This window comes from Nicotiana sylvestris, chromosome 4 (genome assembly GCF_000393655.2).
Source record: "Nicotiana sylvestris chromosome 4, ASM39365v2, whole genome shotgun sequence".
In the NCBI taxonomy this organism is placed as follows: domain Eukaryota; kingdom Viridiplantae; phylum Streptophyta; class Magnoliopsida; order Solanales; family Solanaceae; genus Nicotiana; species Nicotiana sylvestris.
Window position 1 is genome coordinate 106,090,032 of NC_091060.1, and position 21,016 is coordinate 106,111,047.

The following is a 21,016-nucleotide window of genomic DNA, read 5'->3' on the forward strand; positions in this document are numbered from 1 at the left end:
TTGATTTATTCCACATTAAATTCAAAATTTGAAACGTAAAGGAGATCTGAAAGCTGCGAAATTTTGAAACGGAAAGGAGATTTCTATTTTTCATCTTCATCTGTTCTTCCATATATTTTCCACCATTGATAGCCATTAAAAAGCTTCAAAGCTTTGAATTCAAATTTGGGTTTTCAAAAATCATTATTTGTTTGGATTGGGTGTTGTTGAAGATAATTGGGAATATGGTTTGGAGTTTATATCTCAATTTTGAGGGGTTTTGGTGAAAGATTAGACTTAGTTTTGACTGAATTTCAGATTGAAACTCGAAGAAGAAGAAGAAGAAGACATATTTCCAGAAATTGTAGATAAATTGTAGATTGGGAAGACTAAAACTTCTACAAATCTTCTACAATTATGTCGAAAATGCCAATTATTCTACTATTAAAATGGGAATTGGGATATTAAAATTCAATTTATCCACTTTGTAGATATCTTGTAGATAAATTGTAGATAATTTGTATTCTGATTGTAGATGCATTATTTTCTGTTTTCACAAATCCAAAACGACTAAAGCTTCTACAAAATCTTCTGCAAAAAATAGTCTACAATTTATCTACAAATTCTGGAAATATGTATTCTTCTTCTTCTTCTTCTTCTTCTTCTTCTTCTTCTTCTTCTTCTTCTTCTTCTTCTTCTTCTTATTCTTCGAGTTTCAATCTAAAATTCAGCCAAAACCAAGTCTAAATCTTCACCAAAACCCCTCAAAATTGAGATATAAACTCCTAAACATATTCTGAATTATTTACAACAACACCCAACCAAAACAAATAATGATTTTTAAAAACTCAAATTTGAATTCAAAGCTTCAAAGCTTTCTAATTGGGATCAATGGTGGAATTCAAAATAGAAATGTGGGGGGGGGGGGTACTCATTTTCCCTCAATATAATAGAGTGCTTGTAAAGATTAATTAAGGTCCAAAAAAATACAATGAGTAGCTTATAATTTTTGCAAATAAACTTAATCTAAGTCTGTACACCAAACTTCATTGTAGAAAGTGCTGGAGTTATCGAATTCAGTTTGTAAAAAATGGCATTACTGAGAATACGATGATTGAAGGCACTGCGGATGATATATTGCGGAAAAACAAGGAAAGAGAAGATACAGTCCTATAATTATGCCTAATATAAATGCACCCTTAATTATATCCCTAATTTGAATTATGGTATATAAATGATAATTTGGTATACTAAAATGTAATTAACTCAAACCTTAAACATTGAGGGTAATAAGGTTTCATATGTGGTATAGGAAGGTAAAAATCCCTAATTAAAAGGGGATCATTGGTCCAATTTCCAGTATCATCTTTAAATTTTTTTATCTTATTTCTTCTTTTCCTATTTGAGGCACAAATATTGAAGAATATTGTATTGGCATCTCCCTCATTTAGCCACATTACCTTAGATCTTATTTTCTAATAATCTTCCTCAATCCTTAGAAGATCATTATAGTCCTTCTTTAAGTTTTTTTCAAGGGTTTGGAGGAAAGTGCTAGTAGCATAACTTTTGAAATTTTGTATACCATTCAGACGTGCTAAAAATTTTCTCTGTTTACCCATAATATCACCAAAAGTCCTAATTTTTCAATCTCTAATGTTTTGTACGAAATTTTGGCTAGCTCTAAGGTAGTTAGGGTCAGACCAATTGTTTTTAACAATAGGCAGAAATTCAGGGTGTTTACACAAAAAAGGTTTATAGCCTAAAGGGTTGTTTGTGTAGGGTTCTATTGTTCAATTAGGATAGGGTTATGGTCCGAATAAGTTTTAGAAGATGAATTATGGATCTTTTAGGGAATAAATCTACCATTCATGATTCCCAAATACTTTGTCCAATCTTTCCATTATTAGACCCTTATTTTTATATCTATGGTTAGACCAAGTATATTTGCATCCCTTGAATCCGAGATCAATAAGTTTACAACTATTGATCTTAGACCAAAGGAACTTAGCTCTAGTATCGTTGAAAGGTCTGCCTCCAAACTTTTCATTAGAACCAAAAATATCATTAAAATCTCCTCCCACCATCCATGGACCTATATGATTTCTACTAATATTTTGAGGATTCTCCCACATAATATTTCTATTAAGGATATTAGTACTAGCATATATTGTACTAAAAAGCCAAAGTTTACGTATAGGAAGTACCTCTATCGTTGCATGTATTTCTTGATTCTTATGAACAAAGTTTTGGATAGTCACAACCTTGTGGTTATACAACACCACAATGCCTCCTACCTGACCATCAACTGGAACCTCTATCATCTCTGTAAAACCAAAGTCATTAAGCAGTTCAACATGACTTCCCATTCTAGTTTCTAATAGAGCCACCATGCATGGTCTGTGGGTGTCGACCATTTCCCTAAAATTTCTTGTAAAGTTTTCGTTATTACCACCCCTTATATTCCAAATGATGATATTAGTTGGACGATTCATAGAGACATTAAGGTTTGGATTTGCCGGCTCCCCGTTTTCCCTCACTACCCCCAATATTGGGTTCCTTCTCAATGTTGGAACTAGTATCATTGCCCTGTTGCCAACCGTTAGATCCTGAGGTGGCCTGATGTCCATCGAGCATTTGTATAATACTAGTGGGCAGTTGAGTACGTGCCTCTTCTCTTGCATCTCCGTAAAGAGATATACTTTTACCCCGTCTAGGTTTGAGAACTCTAGGACTCGTTCTAAGATTATATTGAGTGGTTCCTCTTCCTCTTCCATTTCTGCTTCTACTGGTTCTGGGTTTTGGGCTACTTGATGAGGTGGTGATGGAGGTTGCTGGGGTGGTTGAGGAATTTGAGGATCCTGGACTGGAGGAGGGATTTCCCATGACATGAATATGGGATTGAGTTGAGTTAGAGTTTTTGGGGGAAAGAATGACATATCTAGGAGAGCCTTCTGTGGGTAGATTGGGTTGAAATGGGGTGGTAGATTCCAATGGTTTCTCATAGCGTGCACTAGTTGTGGGTTTACTGAGGGAGCTAGGGGTTGTAGGATGTTGTTTAGCCATACTTGGTTGAGGTAGTTGTTCATGGCTAATCTCATGCCCTCCGCTCCTAGTTGAGCTAAGTATTGTGTGTTGTGTAGTATGACAATTGAGTCTTGACCATTGATTTGGAGATTGAATGACACTGCATGGCCCATAAGTCCCATTTCCATCCACGAAACAGGTTGGTAGTCCTGTGCTTGTGGAGGTTGGACATAAATTATTTGTGGATTTTCTAGATTGGGGGGGGGAGAGGAAAGGTGGTAGATTCTCCATAGCAAGTGCTCTGTGTTGTCGTAGAATTTGTATAAGTCTGTGTCGTCTTCTTAGGGTCGATGGAATTCTGGGCATTTTGAATAGAGGGAGAAATACTTAAGGTCTCTAAATCAGGCGTAGGAGAGGGGCTAGTGGTAGTGTGCGAGGGATTGGGCGGTAGGGTAATAATTTGGGTTGCCAATTGCATGGTTTTTGGATGCCCAATGTCATTGTTTATAGGCTTCTCTTCCATAGATGTAGTATCCATTGCGTGATCATGATTATGGTACATTTGTAAGACTTGGCTATCATTTTTTGCCATTTGGCTTACATGCTCAGGGAGGGAAGGATTTTCAAATCTTAAAGAAAGATTGTTGTCTAGATTTTTATTTAAGCTAGGGTAATTACTAATTTGTTTTGTTTCTTTGATAGCGGGGGGAGTAGAGTTAGTATTAGTAGAAGGGGTAGTTTTGTCATTTAGCCAGTTTTCTTGCATGGCTTTGTTTTCAATTTTTTTTGGGTGTAGACACGTTATTATCCAATATGTCAAAATCTTCATTTAGGGTGGACATTTGTTTATTTGCATGACTATGATTTGGATTATAAATAAACATTTTATTTTCATGAGTGGTTTCATCTAAAACCATTTGCTCATTATTCAAAAGAGTGAATTTATTTTTTATTGGTATGGTGGTTTTTGCCTTGGCTATGGTGGCCGGATTTTTTACCTTAACTTTGATAAACTCTGTATGATATCTATGTGTTTTAGAAATGAATATGTTAACTTGGGCTGAATGCCATGTTTGGGGCCTTGTGCCGAACTGTTTGGACCCTCAAGGGTATTTTACTACTATCCTCACACTATTTTGATTTTAAAGTATATCCTCGGTCATGATTTTTACCTGTTTATTATTTGATTTAGTTTCATTACTCTACTTTCAAATATATGAAAAATGTTTGGGCTGAGTTCCCTGATTTTTTACTGAAATGCCCGAGTGGCTGTGAGGTTAATGACTGAGAAAGGTCGAGGACCTGATGGTGAGGATTATATATATTTATGGATCGGGCTGCATGCCACAACGATATATACATATATGGATCGGGCTGCATGCCGCAGTGATATATATATGGATCGGGCTGCACACCACAATGATATGTATTGGATCGGGCTGCACGCCGCAACCATATAGTGCTTGGGCTATAGGAGCCCCTCTGGAGTCTGCACACCCTTAGTGAGCGCAGTCGACTATATATATTTACGGATCGGGTTGCACGCCGCAACGATTATTATTATGAGACATCTATTGAGAGGGTGTGATGAGTGAGAGTACTGATTGATGAGAGTTGAGGCACGAGTGACTGAGAGGCTTGCCCAATGGGATATACATATGAGTGATACTTTGCATAAGGGGCTTGTTTATGAAATTACTGTTTACAATCTTCTTTTATAATGAGCCTCTATTGAAAAAAAATGTTGATCAAATGCTTTAAAGAACTTTCATTGAAACTGGAGTTTTTACGAGATATTCGGTTATTAAACTACAGATTTTGACTTTGATATTTCTTTTGAAATTCTATGATGGAGTATGTATATGATTTTAAATGCTTGCCACTGCACGCAACCTTTATTTACTTTGGTTACTTACTGAGTTGGCGTACTCACGTTATTCCCTGCACCTTGTGTGCAGATCCAGGTGCCACAACCTGTGAGTAAGAGCTGATCGTTGCCTTCAGAGTATTATCCAGAGATTGCAAGGTAGCTGCACCGCATTCACAGCCCTACTTTTCTCCTTCCTATCATTAATACTTTATATTTGAGTCTTATCTTGTATTAAGTAGACAATATTAGGTTGTATTTAGTGGCTCATGACTAGTGAGACTAGGATCATGCAGTGTAAATGCGATTGCATATTTGTTTTTCGCGTATTTATTTATATTACAATGAAAGATTTGAGATTTAATCTAATTAGAAAAAGAATTTACAAGAGACCTTGATATTGTTAGTATTGATTCGGCTGGCCTAGTTGTCACGACCCAAACCGAAGGACCGCGACGGGCACCCGGTACCTTACTCAACCGAGTACCAACGTAACATATCTTTCTTATCATACTATCATGAGTAAATGAGCTAGAAAACCCGTCATGAGATAACAAGAATAAAATATAAGGGAATACTCAAAATATGAAGACCCAACATGATATACAAACTTATATATGTGACATACGGGCCTATATGGCCGACATGACCATTTGTAAACTCAAAACATAGGCCGACAAGGCCATACAAGTATCCATACACCTGACATTTGTCTACAAGCCTCTAAGAGTACATAAAACCATAAAGGTCAGGATAGGGCCCCGCCATACCAATCAATACATATCCAAAGCATACTAACCAAATAGGCAAATCCGGAGCAAGTGGAGTGCACCAACACCTTCGCTGAGCTGATAGCCTACTAGGAGGACTGTCAACCTATCAATCAGGACCTGCGGGCATGAAATGCAGCGTCCCCAGGCAAAAGGGACGTCAGTACGAATAAAGTATCGAGTATGTAAGGCAGGAAAGCATAAACAAGAATAGTAATGTAGAGAGAGAGAGATAGAGGAGATACAACCTGTAACATCTGAGTGCCTCTAGGGGCTACTGATATGAAATGCATAATACATATATATACATAATCCTTTTAAAATATTCACCTCTGTGGGCATCATCATCATCATATCGTACCCGGCCTCAAAGAGGACTCAGTAAAAGCGTACCCGACCATCATAAGGCTCGGTAGAATCATACCCGGGCACGTGGAGCTCTATAAACCCAACTAATCAGTGGTTGCACAATAGGTGTCGTACCCAGTCGACTATAGTGCATCTCGGTAGAGTAAAATAGATACTATATATAATGCATGCTAGACTCATGAAATCACCTTCTAAACCTTTTGGAGTGACTTAAGAACATTATGGACATCCATACCCTCAATATGAACCTTAGTAGGATTCAAGGATCATACACACTTGCTTAGAATAATTTTATAAGGAAAGAACAACATGGACAACCTTAGTTGCTAGGAGTAGATCCGTTATGAAGTAGCGTATTCATTTCACTTTAGATCATGCCAAAAGAAAGAAGAAAGTGCCTTAACATACCTTAAACCCGTTGAGTCCTTAATCACTTCCAAGCAACTCTTCAAACAAGTCAACTCAATCTATCATAGTATAAGGAGATTCAAAATCAGTGCTGAGCAAAGGCTAAGTCTATAACTTAAGCTAGTAGCTCGTTTACGTAAATTTGGGCAGCATCTCCCTTGTAACAAGGGCCTCCTCCAATACCATATACCAACGACAATGACCATAGCAATCCATCAATACATAATTATCAATATCAACACACCATATAACAACAACAAGTCACAACTACATTACGACGAGCGGCAAGCTCCGATTGGAATCCGTATACCCCTTATCAATCCTTATAGTTTCTTACTTCAACATAAAAGTATCATTAACATGATAATTACGTCATTAATTAATGATTCCAGCCTTATACCATATATTTATAACAACGAAAATAATCCACAACTTCAACTATCCTCAATTAGCAACTTTATTCACTAGTTCATGTCTAGCCCATCCATTTAACTTAATCAACATCAATATAACCTTAGGAACAAGCAAGAACACAATATACATACCTCCTACAGTAACATCAAGTCAAAATCCAAGTTATATTCAGTTTACAACAACCCTCAATAGCAATACAACACCATAGAAGTGACTTAAGCTAATCCAAGTTTTATCTTGTAGTTTATCGTCCTAACAACTTAACCAACATACAAGCAAGCTTAAGAATAATTAGTAGGTTGTTATACTCACCATATACAGCAGTAACAACTTGGAATTTCATCCAAATACAGCCCACAACAATCCTCAATGACAACACAACCTCAAAAAGGTGTTGTTCTTCAGTAGAACTAAGTTTTGATGTTGAAATATGGTGTAATCACTTTGGAATCACTTCAAACCCTTGTGGTATATGTTTAGGAGGGTTAGGAGAAGTTTGGAGGCGAATTTTAGTTGAAAAATGAGCAAAAATAGCCGTCCAAATCGTTTATAAATTGAAATAGGTCAACCACCACCTAAGTGGGTCCCATTGGGAGCTGCTTGCGCGGTCTCGCAAAAATACGAATATCTCTCTACTCCGATGTTGTATTGACAAACGTCTTAATGCGTTAGTAACTAGATTCGTAGATACTCAATTTGGTAGGTAGAACTCCCCATGATTCCAAGTATATTTGGAGAAATGCTCAGATACATTTGACCTAAATTTCAGCAAATTTATGAATGTAACTTGTGATGACCTTTACCAACTCTTGTTCCACAACTTGCTTGCCTTCAAAATATAGAAAATGAATATCATACGACTAAAATAACTCATATAATAACCTCTTATTATGTTAAGAACCCTAGTCTTACCCCAAAGTACATGTTATAACATTCCAAACTTGTCGACTTTTGACGAAACTTATTTTCTTCAATTGGTTTAGCTTCTAAGATTTCCAACCCTCTTGGTACTCGTTATTCATGATCTTAAATATTTGTAACCTCCAAAGTAACATGATTAACTTAATTTATTTTCTTCCAAATATAATCTCATTTCCAAGCTTACATCAATGACTTACGACGTACTCTCACGTATGAAAACTTGGGGTGTAACATCATTCCCCCCTTTGGAACATTCGTTCTCGAATGTTGACTGATGCGCTTATCAGTTTCATAAACTATGGCTCTTATGAATACTTTAATGCTCATCTTTCCATCTATGCAACTGTTTTGTGAATAAATCCAAATGCTTGAGCATTCCCTCCTTTAGGCCTCTTTGTCACGCCATGACATGTGGTCGGAATTTTTCCAACATCGTAACATTTGCTACCTAATGTCATGTAGTATGTATGACTGTGTCCTTGTATGAGCGCCTAACGACTAGTCTTCTCTTTTTCCTCCATCTTTTTAGCCAATCTCTAAGCCTCACTTTATGAACATATACAAAATTATGACAAACTGTCCATCTAGGCATCTATAGGTGTACTGATGTCTTTTGCTTGGTACTTTATCGAACTTAAGACTATTTCTATCTCTTGTTTCATAGCCTTGTATATCTATCCTTATGGATTTACTACATCTAGGTAGGTTATGCTATACCATAAAACTTACTTTAGTTTATTATTACCGAGGTTTGCTACCCAACTCCAGGTTAATCTCTCGCTGCTTATCATATATGTATAAATCTAAGTCCTTTAGTGCTTCCTCATTATTATTCATCTTAAGAATAACAAACAAATCTCATCTCGTACATTGGAACTTGTACCATCTATTGTTTATTCACCTTAATGTTGACTATAATCTATCACCGATAACTTGCAACCTCTTACGTAATACACTGTCACTAGGGCTCACATCTTATCGGGGAACATCTGAAGTGATTTTCCTGATCCACCTAGGGATAATAATATACTTCAATAACTATATTTCATTGCATCCCAACGCGATTCATCTTATAGGGGTATTCTAATCCCGTGCAATTAATGAAATCCCTTTCTCGTTAAATCATTACTCAATCAAAAGCCTAAGCATCATCCTCTTATCTATCACAATTACACCCTTATTCTACTGCCAGGACAACATTCCATCTCTTCTAAATGCACCTAGTCTCACACTCCGCTGTACCTAGCTTTTTATTACATATGAAAATCATCAGCTCCCTTGTTTTGATGGGTTTAATCCCGAGGACATACATATTCTCGTCACCTTCTCACTCACCTTTTCATATCCTTACTCCTATCTACCTAAAACCTTGTTGCTCTACAATACTTTACCTTAGGACCTACACCGATCTATTTATACTACTCGCAACCTTCCTTTAACTTGCTAGCACCATAAATTTCCTTTCGTGCCTTCTCAGTTTTCCTTAAATGTAAGCAATTACTTTTGCTGGTCGTTCTATCACTTGTTGCATGAATACTTGGCTTGTCTTTTTGCCCCCGAATACTATAATTTCCTGTACCTCATATGATCTCAAACAACACCTTTGATGGCTATTTTTTACCATTCATTAGCCATGATAGGTGCCACTTTCTTATGGAGTGTATACAATATTGTAGTGAGACTGTTGTTACAGGGTCATTTACTTTTTAGCTCACTACGCTTAGGTGGAAACCTTCTTCCTTATTTCCTCAGCTAGTCTTCTATTGTAGTACTTAGGGAGACCTTCTGGCTCTTGTAAAGTTGCGAGCTTGATATACCATACACCCAAAGGTAATTTTCGTCATTCTTACTCGCCTATAATAATCCTTAGTTACATAAATTTATGCCTTTGTGCTCGTAGGGTTACTTTTAAGCTCAAATTTTTATTGTCTCCTTAGTGGCACCCTCTCTTATTTTCATAAACCTTAAAAATGGTACCTTTAACTGCCTCAACTCCTATCTGAATTTTTTTTCAAATGATTACGATCTCATATCTGCGAGACTAAATTCACTATGCTGCGGTTCACTACATCTATCTTGCATGATCTATTGATTTATCTGTGACCTCTTGTCTAGCCATAACTGGGCTCTTCCTGAATCAACTACTAATTACTCGTTGGTCCATTCACACACACACCCACATATATATATATATATATATATATATATATATATATATATATATATATATATATATATATATATATATATTCTGCATAATCCCTCTTGGAATATATCCTTTGTCTTAACTTATCTCTCGCCACTAGCTCCTGATGTATCAAGTGTCCATTCACACTTATTTATTAATAACATCCTGGCCGGAAACTTTTACTGCCTCTCCCCGGTGTCGTGCTTGTATTTTGTTCTGGAGTCGCAACATCTCTGCAGGAACTGAATAAATGTAACATCATCCCTTTCTCCTTTTTACCACATTCTTCCTTTACCATTCCATAGTTAACTGAACCGTTTAACTCCGACTTAATACCATATCACACCATATTCCCCCCTTTAGGGGAGTGCTAAGATTTAGTACTACGATGATCTACCTATAGTTGTTTTACCTCTTCATATTTGGCGTCTTTTCACATTATCAATGAACCTTAATCACCTTATGGTAAACTTCTATACCAGGGATAACTAAATTTCTTACGCACGAAGGTGACACCTACTGTAACTGGCACACTTAGTCCCTTAAGATTAACTCTGCTCAGAGTGCTTGCTTTAGGTAAGCGACTTCCTAAATGGCCTTTAAAGGTTATTCGTCTGTTGTCTATTCTATTATTGTTGGAGCACGATCTTTGAACTTCTCACGATGTCGACCATTATCAAATCCTCCGGTCCCTAATTCATGCTCGGTTTTATCTTGTTCACCAGCCCATACTGTTTTTTATTACTCTGGGGTCTAACCTTTCCTCCTGGTAATCACGTTGAAGTCACCAACTCATTTCTCGAAATAAGAATATGACTTTATGGCTTATACTCTTTTATTGCCTTAAGGCTTGTCACCTCTTGTATTTTCCTTCACTTGACTATAGACTCTATCATCGTGTCATATTTTGATTTACTGTTATCACCCATATATCACATCTTACTCATGATGCTTCATTTATTTTCTTCTTATTCTCCGGATAATATTTTTTTTGTCTATCACTTTATTCTGAAAACTTCAACAAAAAGGTCTTTCCCTTTAAGCTCCCCTAGCTTCATCTCACTGCCTCTTTGAAATGCCTAACATTTTTTATTTACTCGGGACTAGAGTCATACTAAGGTAAATATTTGTCCCTTCTAGGATCTCACTGCCTATCTTTTGAAATTTCTGAATATTCCAGTATTCGTATATGATTGTACTACTCTAGAGTTCACCATCTGGGTGTCTTAGAAGGAGATCTATTACTACATTTGCACCATCTTTCGGAAACGTTAGTTAATGATAACAACCTATCCACAATTTTTGGGTTACTCTAACTCCAACTGGATCCTGATATCCCATCTTTCTCTTAAATAATATATGTTAGCTCCCATAGAACTTAACTGAGATGGGTGTGGCCAATTATACTTACCTCTGTCATTGATGAAGGTACCAAAATGCTTATATTTCTCTGCCTGATTTGAAAATATTGATAATCTTCATTAGCTGGGTGCCTCGTACCCCTCTTCACCTTACTTCTTTTACTTGTTGAAACTTGTATCTAGCTTCTGAATCCCTCATAGATTTTTACCATATTCGTGAATAGATATCCTTGCCTTAAGGCTCCTTATTAAGAAGCATACACATATTAGTACATACATGATCTGTTGAAGACATCACATTTACTCATCATAAGCATGATGTGAAATCGAGTTCCTCTGACTCAACTCTTCCATATCCACATGCAATCTCTTACCAATTGTCTTTGTGGATGTAGGTATCGTTATATTACGACTAAAGTCGAATTTAGGAGTTTGAATTCTTACAACTGAGCTCTACTACACGATCTAGAGTAAGAAGAAAGAGTGATAGACCTAAATGCCCTGTAGCCTCCTGCTTATAAGTGTGGTGCACAACACACCCATAAACAAGACTCTACTAGACATGGCTGGTAGACTCCCTAGGAAAGAACTGCTTTGATACCACTTCTGTCACGACCCAAACCGAAGGGTCGCGACGGGCACTCTGTGCCTTACTCAACCGAGTACCAACATAACATATCTTTCTTATCATACTATCATGAGTAAATGAGCCAGAAAACCCGTCATGAGATAACAAGAATAAAATATAAGGGAATACTCAACATATGAAGACCCAACATGATATACAAACTTATATATGTGGCATACTGGCCTACAAGGCCGACATGACCATTTGTAAACTCAAAACATACGCCGACAAGGCCATACAAGTATCCATACACCTGACATTTGTCTACAAGCCTCTAAGAGTACATAAAATCATAAAGGTCGGGATAGGGCCCCGCCATACCAATCAATACATATCTAAAGCATACTGACCAAATAGGCAACTCCGGAGCAAGTAGAGTGCACCAACACCTTCGCTGAGCTGATAGCCTACTAGGAGGACTGTCAACCTATCAATCGGGACCTGTGGGCATGAAACGCAGCGTCCCCAGGCAAAAGGGGCGTCAGTATGAATAAAGTACCGAGTATGTAAGGCAGGAAAGCATAAACAAGAACAGTAATGTAAAGAGAGAGATAGAAAAGATACAACTGTAACATCTGAGTGCCTCTGAGGGCTACTGATATGAAATACATAATACATATATATACATAAACTTTTTAAATCATTTGCCTCTGTGGGCATCATCGTCATCATCATCATATTGTACCCGGCCTCAAAGAGGACTCGGTAAAAGCGTACCCGACCATCATAAGGCTCGGTAGAATCATACCCGGCCACGTGGAGCTCGGTAAACCCAACTGATCAGTGGTTTCACAATAGGTGCCATACCTGGCCGACTATAGCGCGGCTCGGTAGAGTAAAAAGATACTATATATAATGCATGCTAGACTCATGGAATCACCTTCTAAACCTTTTGGAGTGACTTAAGAACATTATGGACATCCATACCCTCAATATGAACCTTAGTAGGATTCAAGGATCATACACACTTGCTTAGAATAATTTTATAAGGAAAGAACAACATGGACAACCTTAGTTGCTAGGAGTAGATCCGTTATGAAGTAGCGTATTCATTTCATTTTAGACCATGCCAAAAGAAAGAAGAAAGTGCCTTAACATACCTTAAACCCGTTGAGTCCTTAATCCCTTCCAAGCAACTCTTCAAACAAGTCAACTCAATCTATCATAGTATAAGGAGATTCAAAATCAGTGCTGAGCAAAGGCTAAGTCTATAACTTAAGCTAGTAGCTCGTTTACGTAAATTTGGGCAGCATCTCCCTTGTAACAAGGGCCTCCTCCAATACCATATACCAACAACAATTACCAGAGCAATCCATCAATACATAATTATCAATATCAAGACACCATATAACAACAACAAGTCACAACTACATTACGACGAGCGGCAAGCTCCGATTGGAATCCGTATACCCCTTATCAATCCTTATAGACTTCTTACTTCAACATAAAAGCATCATTAACATGATAATGAAGTCAGTAATCAATGATTCTAGCCCTATACCATATATTTATAACAACGAAAATAATCCACAACTTCAACTATCCTCAATTAGCAACTTTATTCACTAGTTCATGTCTAGCCCATCTATTTAACTTAATCAACATCAAGATAACCTTAGGCAAAAGCAAGAACACAAAATACATACCTCCTACAGTAACTTCAAGTCAAAATCCAAGTTATATTCAGTTTACAACAACCCTCAATAGCAATACAACACCATAGAAGTGACTTAAGCTAATCCAAGTATTATCTTGTAGTTTATCATCCTAACAACTTAACCAACATACAAGCAAGCTTAAGAACAATTAGTAGGCTGTTATACTCACCTTATACAGCAGTAACAACTTGGAATTTCATCCAAATACAGCCCACAACAATCCTCACTGACAACACAACCTCAAATAGGTGTTGTTCTTCACTATAACTAAGTTTTGATAGTGAAATATGGTGTAATGACTTTCGAATCACTTCAAATCCTTGTGGTATATGTTTAGAAGGGTTAGGAGAATTTTGGAGATGAATTTTAGTTGAAAAATGAGCAAAAATAGGCGTCCAAATCGTTTATAAATTGAAGTAGGTCAACCACCGCCTAAGTGGGTCCCATTGGGAGCTGCTTGCGTGGTCTCGCAAAAATACGAATATCTCTCTACTACGATGTCGTATTAACAAGTGGTTTAATGTGTTAGAAACTAGACTCGTAGATATTCAATTTGGTAGATAGAACACCCCATGATTCCAAGTATATTTGGAGAAATGCTCAGATACATTTGACCTAAATTTCAGCAAATTTATGAATGTAACTTGTGATGACCTTTGCCAACTCTTGTTCCATAACTTGCTTGCCTTCAAAATGTAGAAAATGAATATCATACGACTAAAATAACTCATAGATTAACTTCCTTATCATGTTAAGAACCCTAGTCTCACCCCAAAGTATATGTTATAACATTCCAAACTTGTCGACTTTTGACGAAACTTATTTTCTTCAATTGATTTAGCTTCTAAGATTTCCAACCCTATTGGTACTCGTTATTCATGATCTTAAATATTTGTAGCCTCCAAGGTAACATGATTAACTTACTTTATTTTCTTCCAAATATAATCTCATTTCCGAGCTTACATCAATGACTTACGACGTACTCTCACGTATGAAAACTTGGGGAGTAACACTAGTACTGTGATAGGCGCCATCACGACCGGGGTGGTTTTGGGGTCATGACAGAAATAATCTATTTGTAATAAAAAAGAATCAAAAAGTCTTATTATAATTACATAGTGTAATTATTACCAATTCTCACCTCCCTCTTGAGAGTTAGAGAGGGTAATTACACTCCCCCAATTACATCCAATTCTATGCTAACCAAATATTTACTTGGCCAGAAAATATGTAATATTGTGAAATTACACTCAATTACACACAAATCTAATTCTTGGTAATTTTTCAAACATGCTCTATCACGACCAATTCCCACTATAGGCCGTGATGGCGCCCAACATCGCGTCTAGGCAAGCCAATGGTGAACTATCCATTTAATTGTTCGTTTAATATTTTAAAGTCATTGATTTTATTTAATAAAGATACAATTAGTAGGTTACCATAGTAATGTAAAGCATGAAATAAACGTAAGAGTGAAGTAGTGAATTTAATAATCAAAACTCATGAAATACCTACTAGAATTTTTCAAAATCAAGTGTCTCAAGTACGAGAAAACTAGTAGAATATACAAAACCCCATATACTACTGTCTGGAGTAAGATTGACAGAAAAATAAATACAACAAGGAAAAGACTCCGGGTTCTGCAAAATGGAGAATAGAAAGAAACTCACCACTAAGTCTCCAAGTAGCGGGGATACATGCTTGATTGGACACCAGATGCTCCACTCACATGTGTAATTCCATCCCTCGGGAAATGGCATAAGCTCCATAGGGATAATATCAGTCGTTTGAACCCGGACGAATTGACTGACCCACTCCTGATCCTCATCTTCCTCATCATCAACAACAAAAGGGCGTGGGCAAACGGCACCGCAGGGTCAGCAGGCCTCGATGGTGGAAGGGCCGGTATAGCCTGACTAGGTAACTAAACATGAATTCAAGCCCGTCCTTCTCTGCAAAGAATCTCATCATCAGCACCACTCGCCAAAACAACGGATGTATCTGAGCCAAAGTAACTCGATACTTCAGGCGGAAATCAAGCACAACCCTATCAAGGGGGCTTAGTGCAAAAGGGTACAAGTATGCTTTCAGGAATCCATTAGTGGAGTCCGTAATACTCTCATCCGGGGAAAGCGCCTGCAACACTACCCCCTCACCCCATCCACAGTGTCTCCTCACCATCTCCATATGTTCCTCTCTTATCAAAGACATAGTCTTCAGAATAAGCTCTCGCGGATCTTGAGCAGTGGGAGTGGAACTCTCCCCTCCCTGCTTGTCCGGCCCTAAAGTAGCTATCATGGCCATGGTAGAATTGGCACACTAAAGCAGGGGCCTACACAGACACTTTTCTGCTTAAGAAAACGAAGGACCCGATGCCAAGGCAGAAGGATAGCTATCTAAAATAATGAGATCTTCCAAAGAAGAAATAGCCACCCCATATATATGCGGGAAGCAGAAACAATTCGCCTATCCAGGGTAAGCCCCGGGAAGCCAACAGCCTCGCTACACATCCCGGGGTGGTACCCGACCCCAGAGACCTCCATCGACAAGAAGTTAGGCTTCAAGGAGCCAAGTGCATCACCTCTAGTCCCAGGGTGGTGCCTGACCTCGAGGACCTCCATCAAAAAGAAGTAAAGCTTCGAAAAGCCTTTAGCGCCATCATAGAGCTCGAGACGGTATCCGAACTCGTGGTTTTCCTTTCTAAAAAGAAAAATAAGCACTTCAAGCTCCGCCCACAAGGGCTCGACCACAGAAAATTGCCTAAATACGAATATCTCCTTCCTCAGAAACCTGCCTACAAACACCTCAAAAGGTTATCTACGCCAAGCTCAAAGTAAAAGCTCCGAGTGCCCGAAGTCGACTTTTGCTTCAGTGCTCTATCTCCATGGGGCTTGAGGGCCCCGATGATCCAGGTTTATCAGACCATTTCACGCTTGATTCCGTGAACAGTGATGAGCTCAGAAAGGAGTCATTTCTATTGACCAAAGGCCAGAAAAATATCGGCAATCGTCAACAGAGGCATACATTCAAAATCTATGCGAACGCACAAGAGTATACGAGAACACGATAAAATTCAAAAGCAGAAGTAAAGGAAACATCTTCATATTTGGTAAATATCGGCTACAACGGCCCTCGAAGGGTCCTTACATTCAATAATAGGGCAAGTATCAAAAATAGGAATCAAAGAAGTATCTCTATATTCATGAATATTCATGTACAACGGCCCTCGAGGGGCCCTCTCATATGATTACAAAAGCCTACAGAGGATCTCTACACAAAAACGGAGAAGCAGAAGGATGTACATATGATGAAAATCCAAGAACCCAGTCCATCCTCGGAGGTCCATCTCCGGTATCAGCTTCCTCGAGCACCGCCCCCTCGAGCCCGCATTCTCGAAGGCAACTCCCTCAAACGCCACCTCCTCTAGGTTCAAAGCTCAATCCTGCGGAAGGTCCTCACCAAGGGAAAATATGAAGAAGAGGAAAAGGAGGGGATGCAGAGGAGGCAGAGAAGAGAGACATAGCCCGCCGAAGCCAAAAGTTGAAGATTTGATGGGCCCCAACCTCAACGACCGGGGGTTCCACTTTATCCCTTGGGAAAGGAAAAAACCCAAGGGATGAAGTGCCACACCAGGCATGGTTAGGAGAGTGAGCAGCGGTACATAGTTCGAATGACTGTCTACAAGAGGGGAAAATCGATTCCCCATCTATCGTCATCTCGGGCCAATGGGGACAGCGGCAGCAGATGCAATAACAACCGCAGCAGCAACGAAATAGCATAGTCGAGCTCCGGCAAAGGGTCCCAACACGGCCTATTGAAATAATGCCAAATGACCTTGAGGTTGTAGACTCCGAATATGGTGATCAACAATAGAGGAAGATGATAAGAAGAAATGGATGAGTGAGCAGATAAAGGTGCTTCGATAGAAAAACAATGCCAGAGAACCCCCATTTATAATGGGTAACAACATAATCATCGAGCCTTTGGAATACTGACTGACAGACGCAATTACTGCATTCTTGAAGAATCGAATCAACAATGGTACATTCACCTTAGAGAACGGGAATCGACAGTGCATCGAATGATGTCAAAAATGCAAGTACATGGGACATCCTGATTGTTGCAAAAACTCGCGCCACAGGTTGCATCATCGGCATGACATCACCGCAAGAAGCTCGTGGAGTCAGATGTCAGAATCATTTCCCACCACTTCATTCTGGGAAATGCTGAGACTATTTGTATGCGGTGAAATTAGAGGGCTTAATTTCTTGCTATCAAGCCACTTCGGGAGAATACCTCGAGACCCCTAGGACATGGAGTTGAGACCGAGTCCCCTCCCTCAGGGATCGTCAAGGCCCAACTCAAAGAAGACAAATATCGAGGCTAGAGCAAAAACGGGAATTCCCAAGGCACGCGGCTAAGTCTGACAGAGCCGACCTACCCAGAGCTTGTGTTGAGGCGTCACGTCTAGCCGTCCCATCTCCGTGCTTTTATAATTAATGTACGTTATACCATAACTGGGTTCCCCTCTTATATAAAGGGAATCCACACCACTTTGTAAGGGGCTGCTGTCGCTCTAACCTTTCTACACAAGATCAATAATATCTCTCTCTCTTTTTTTTCTCTCTAACTCATTTGCCCGAGGCCACTCTTTTAACTTATCGTTTTCATACTTATTCTTCATTTATTGCTCGGTATTGGCCATAAAGAGTTTTCTTTAATTATATATTAACTGTTATTCCTCTCCTGGTTACCCCCGATAGCTCGAGCTCGAGCCGATATCGACCCCGAGGCCCACCATCGACCAGTCCGAAGCCCGGGCAGCAAGCCCCTCTGTTTGATTACTGCCCCATTTTAGTTTGTATCTCTTTGTAAAAACTTCATACTCCTAGCACCAACTGCTCTAACAACTAGCATAAAAATAGATCGCCTATTTTTAGAGTCCCATTTACAAATTTAATTATTGTTACCATTTTCACGGTAAACACTCTCTAAAGAATATGTAGTCACAACAGAAATAAAGTGTGCGGACTTGGTCAACCTATCGACAATGACCCAAACTGCATCAAACTTCCTCAAGCTTCACGACAATCTAACTACGATGTCCGTAGTGATGCGCTCCCATTTCCACACAAGTATAACCATCTGCTGGAGTAGGCCACCTGGCCTCTGGTGCTCATACTTAACCTGCTGACAATTTAGGTACCTCGCTACATACTCAACTATGCCCTTTTTCCTCCGCCGCCACCAATAATGCTACTTCAGGTCGTGATACATCTTCGTAGCACATGGATGAGCCTCCTCTAGAATATTTTCCCTCAATCCATCAACATTAGGAACACATAGACGACCTTGGAGTCACAGAACACCATCCTCACCAATAGTAACCTCCTTGGAACCACCCTGTAATATCGTCTCCCTAAGAACTAACAAGTGTAGATCGTTGTACTGACGAGCTTTGATCTGCTCGAATAATGAAGACTGAGCAACGACGTATGCAAGAATCGGCTGGGCTCGGGAATATCCAATCTCACAAGTTTGTTACCCAAGGACTGAAAGTCAAAAGCCAATGGCCTCTCCTCTGCTGAAATAAATCTGCCAAACTCCCCATACTCTCAGCCTTTCTGCTTAAGGCATCCGCAACCACATTCGCCTTACCCGGATGATAAAGTATGGTAATATCATAGTCTTTTATTAACTCGAGCCACCTGGGCTTTCTCAAATTGAGATCCCTCTACTTGAACAAATGCTACAAGATATGATGATCGGTGTAAACCTCACAAGACACCCCATAAAGATAATGCCTCTGGATCTTGAGAGCATGATCTATCGTGACCAACTCCAAATCATGTACGGGGTAATTCTTCTTGTGGGGCTCAGCTGACGTGAAGCATATGCAATAACTCTACCCTCTTGTATGAACACACAACCCAGGCTAGCATGTGAAGCATCACAATACACAACATACATCCCTAAACCAAAAGGCAACACTAAAATCGATGTTATAGTCAGTGCGGTCTTGAGTATCTGAAAGCTCGCCTCACAATCATCAGACCATTCAAACGGATCACCCTTCTGGATCAATCTAGTTAAAAGTGCTGCAATATATGAGAAGCCCTCCACAAACCGGTGATAATAACCTGCTAACCCTAAGAAGCTCCTGATCTCGGTCGTTGTGGTAGGACAAGGCCAACTATGTACTACCTCGATCTTCTTGGGATCTACCTTAACGCCCTCGCCTGATACAACACACTGCAAGAATGCCATAGAATCTAACCAGAATTCGCACTTAGAGAACTTAGCATATACCTTTTGTTCCTGCAAGGTCTGAAGCACGACTCTCAAATGCTGCTCGTGCTCCTCCATGCCACGCGAGTAGATAAATATGTCATCAATGAAGATAATAACAAACGAGTCAATATATAGCCTGAACATCTCGTTCATAAAATCCATAAACGCTGCCGGGGCATTGGTCAAGCCGAAGGACAACACTAGAAACCTATAGTGGCCATATCTAGTCCGGAAAGCCGTCTTTGGAACATCCGAATCACAAATCTTCAACTGATGATACCCCGATTTCAAGACAATCTTAGAGAACATCCTGGCACCCTGCAACTAGTCAAGCAAACCATCAATACATGGTAACGACTACTTGTTCTTAATGGTAACTTTGTTCAACTGGCGGTAATCAATGCACGTCCACATAGTCCCGTCCTTCTTCTTTATGAACAACACTGGTGCATCCTAAGGCGACACACTCATTATGAAAAACCCCTTTGTAGCAACTCCTTGTGACGACCCAAAGGGTCATCACCGGTATCTAATTGAATTCTATGTCTTTGAGGCCTTGAAAACCTCATTTAGGATTTCCTCGATTTACGTGCGCAGTCCGGGCGCATATCCGGAAAGCTTAAACATGAAATTCTGTGAAAAATGCTAAGTTTTGATATTAAGATGAATAAATTTGGATTCGGTCAATATTTTGGATAAACGAAACCGAACCTGTGATTTGATGGTCTCAGAACGTCCGTAGGAAAATATGGGACTTGGGCGTATGCCCGGAATCAGATTCCGAGGTCTCAAGCCCAAGAAATTAATTTTTGAGTGAAATTGTTTTCTTGAAATAATTACGGAAATTGGAAATGAAATTTTATTAGAATACTATGGTATCGGGCCCGTATTTTTGGCTCCGACACCCGATACAAGTCTTATATATGTTTTGAATCACTCCTGTAAAGTTTGGTTAAAAACGGACGTCGTTTGACATGATTCGGACCCTAATCGGGAAATTGATGTTTAAAAGGAAATCTGAGAAAAAAATTCATTGATCTTGAGGCTTAATTCGATGTTCATTATGTTATATTGATGATTTGATCACACGAATATGTTCGTAGAGTGTTTTTGAGGTAGTGTGCATAATTGGGTTAGA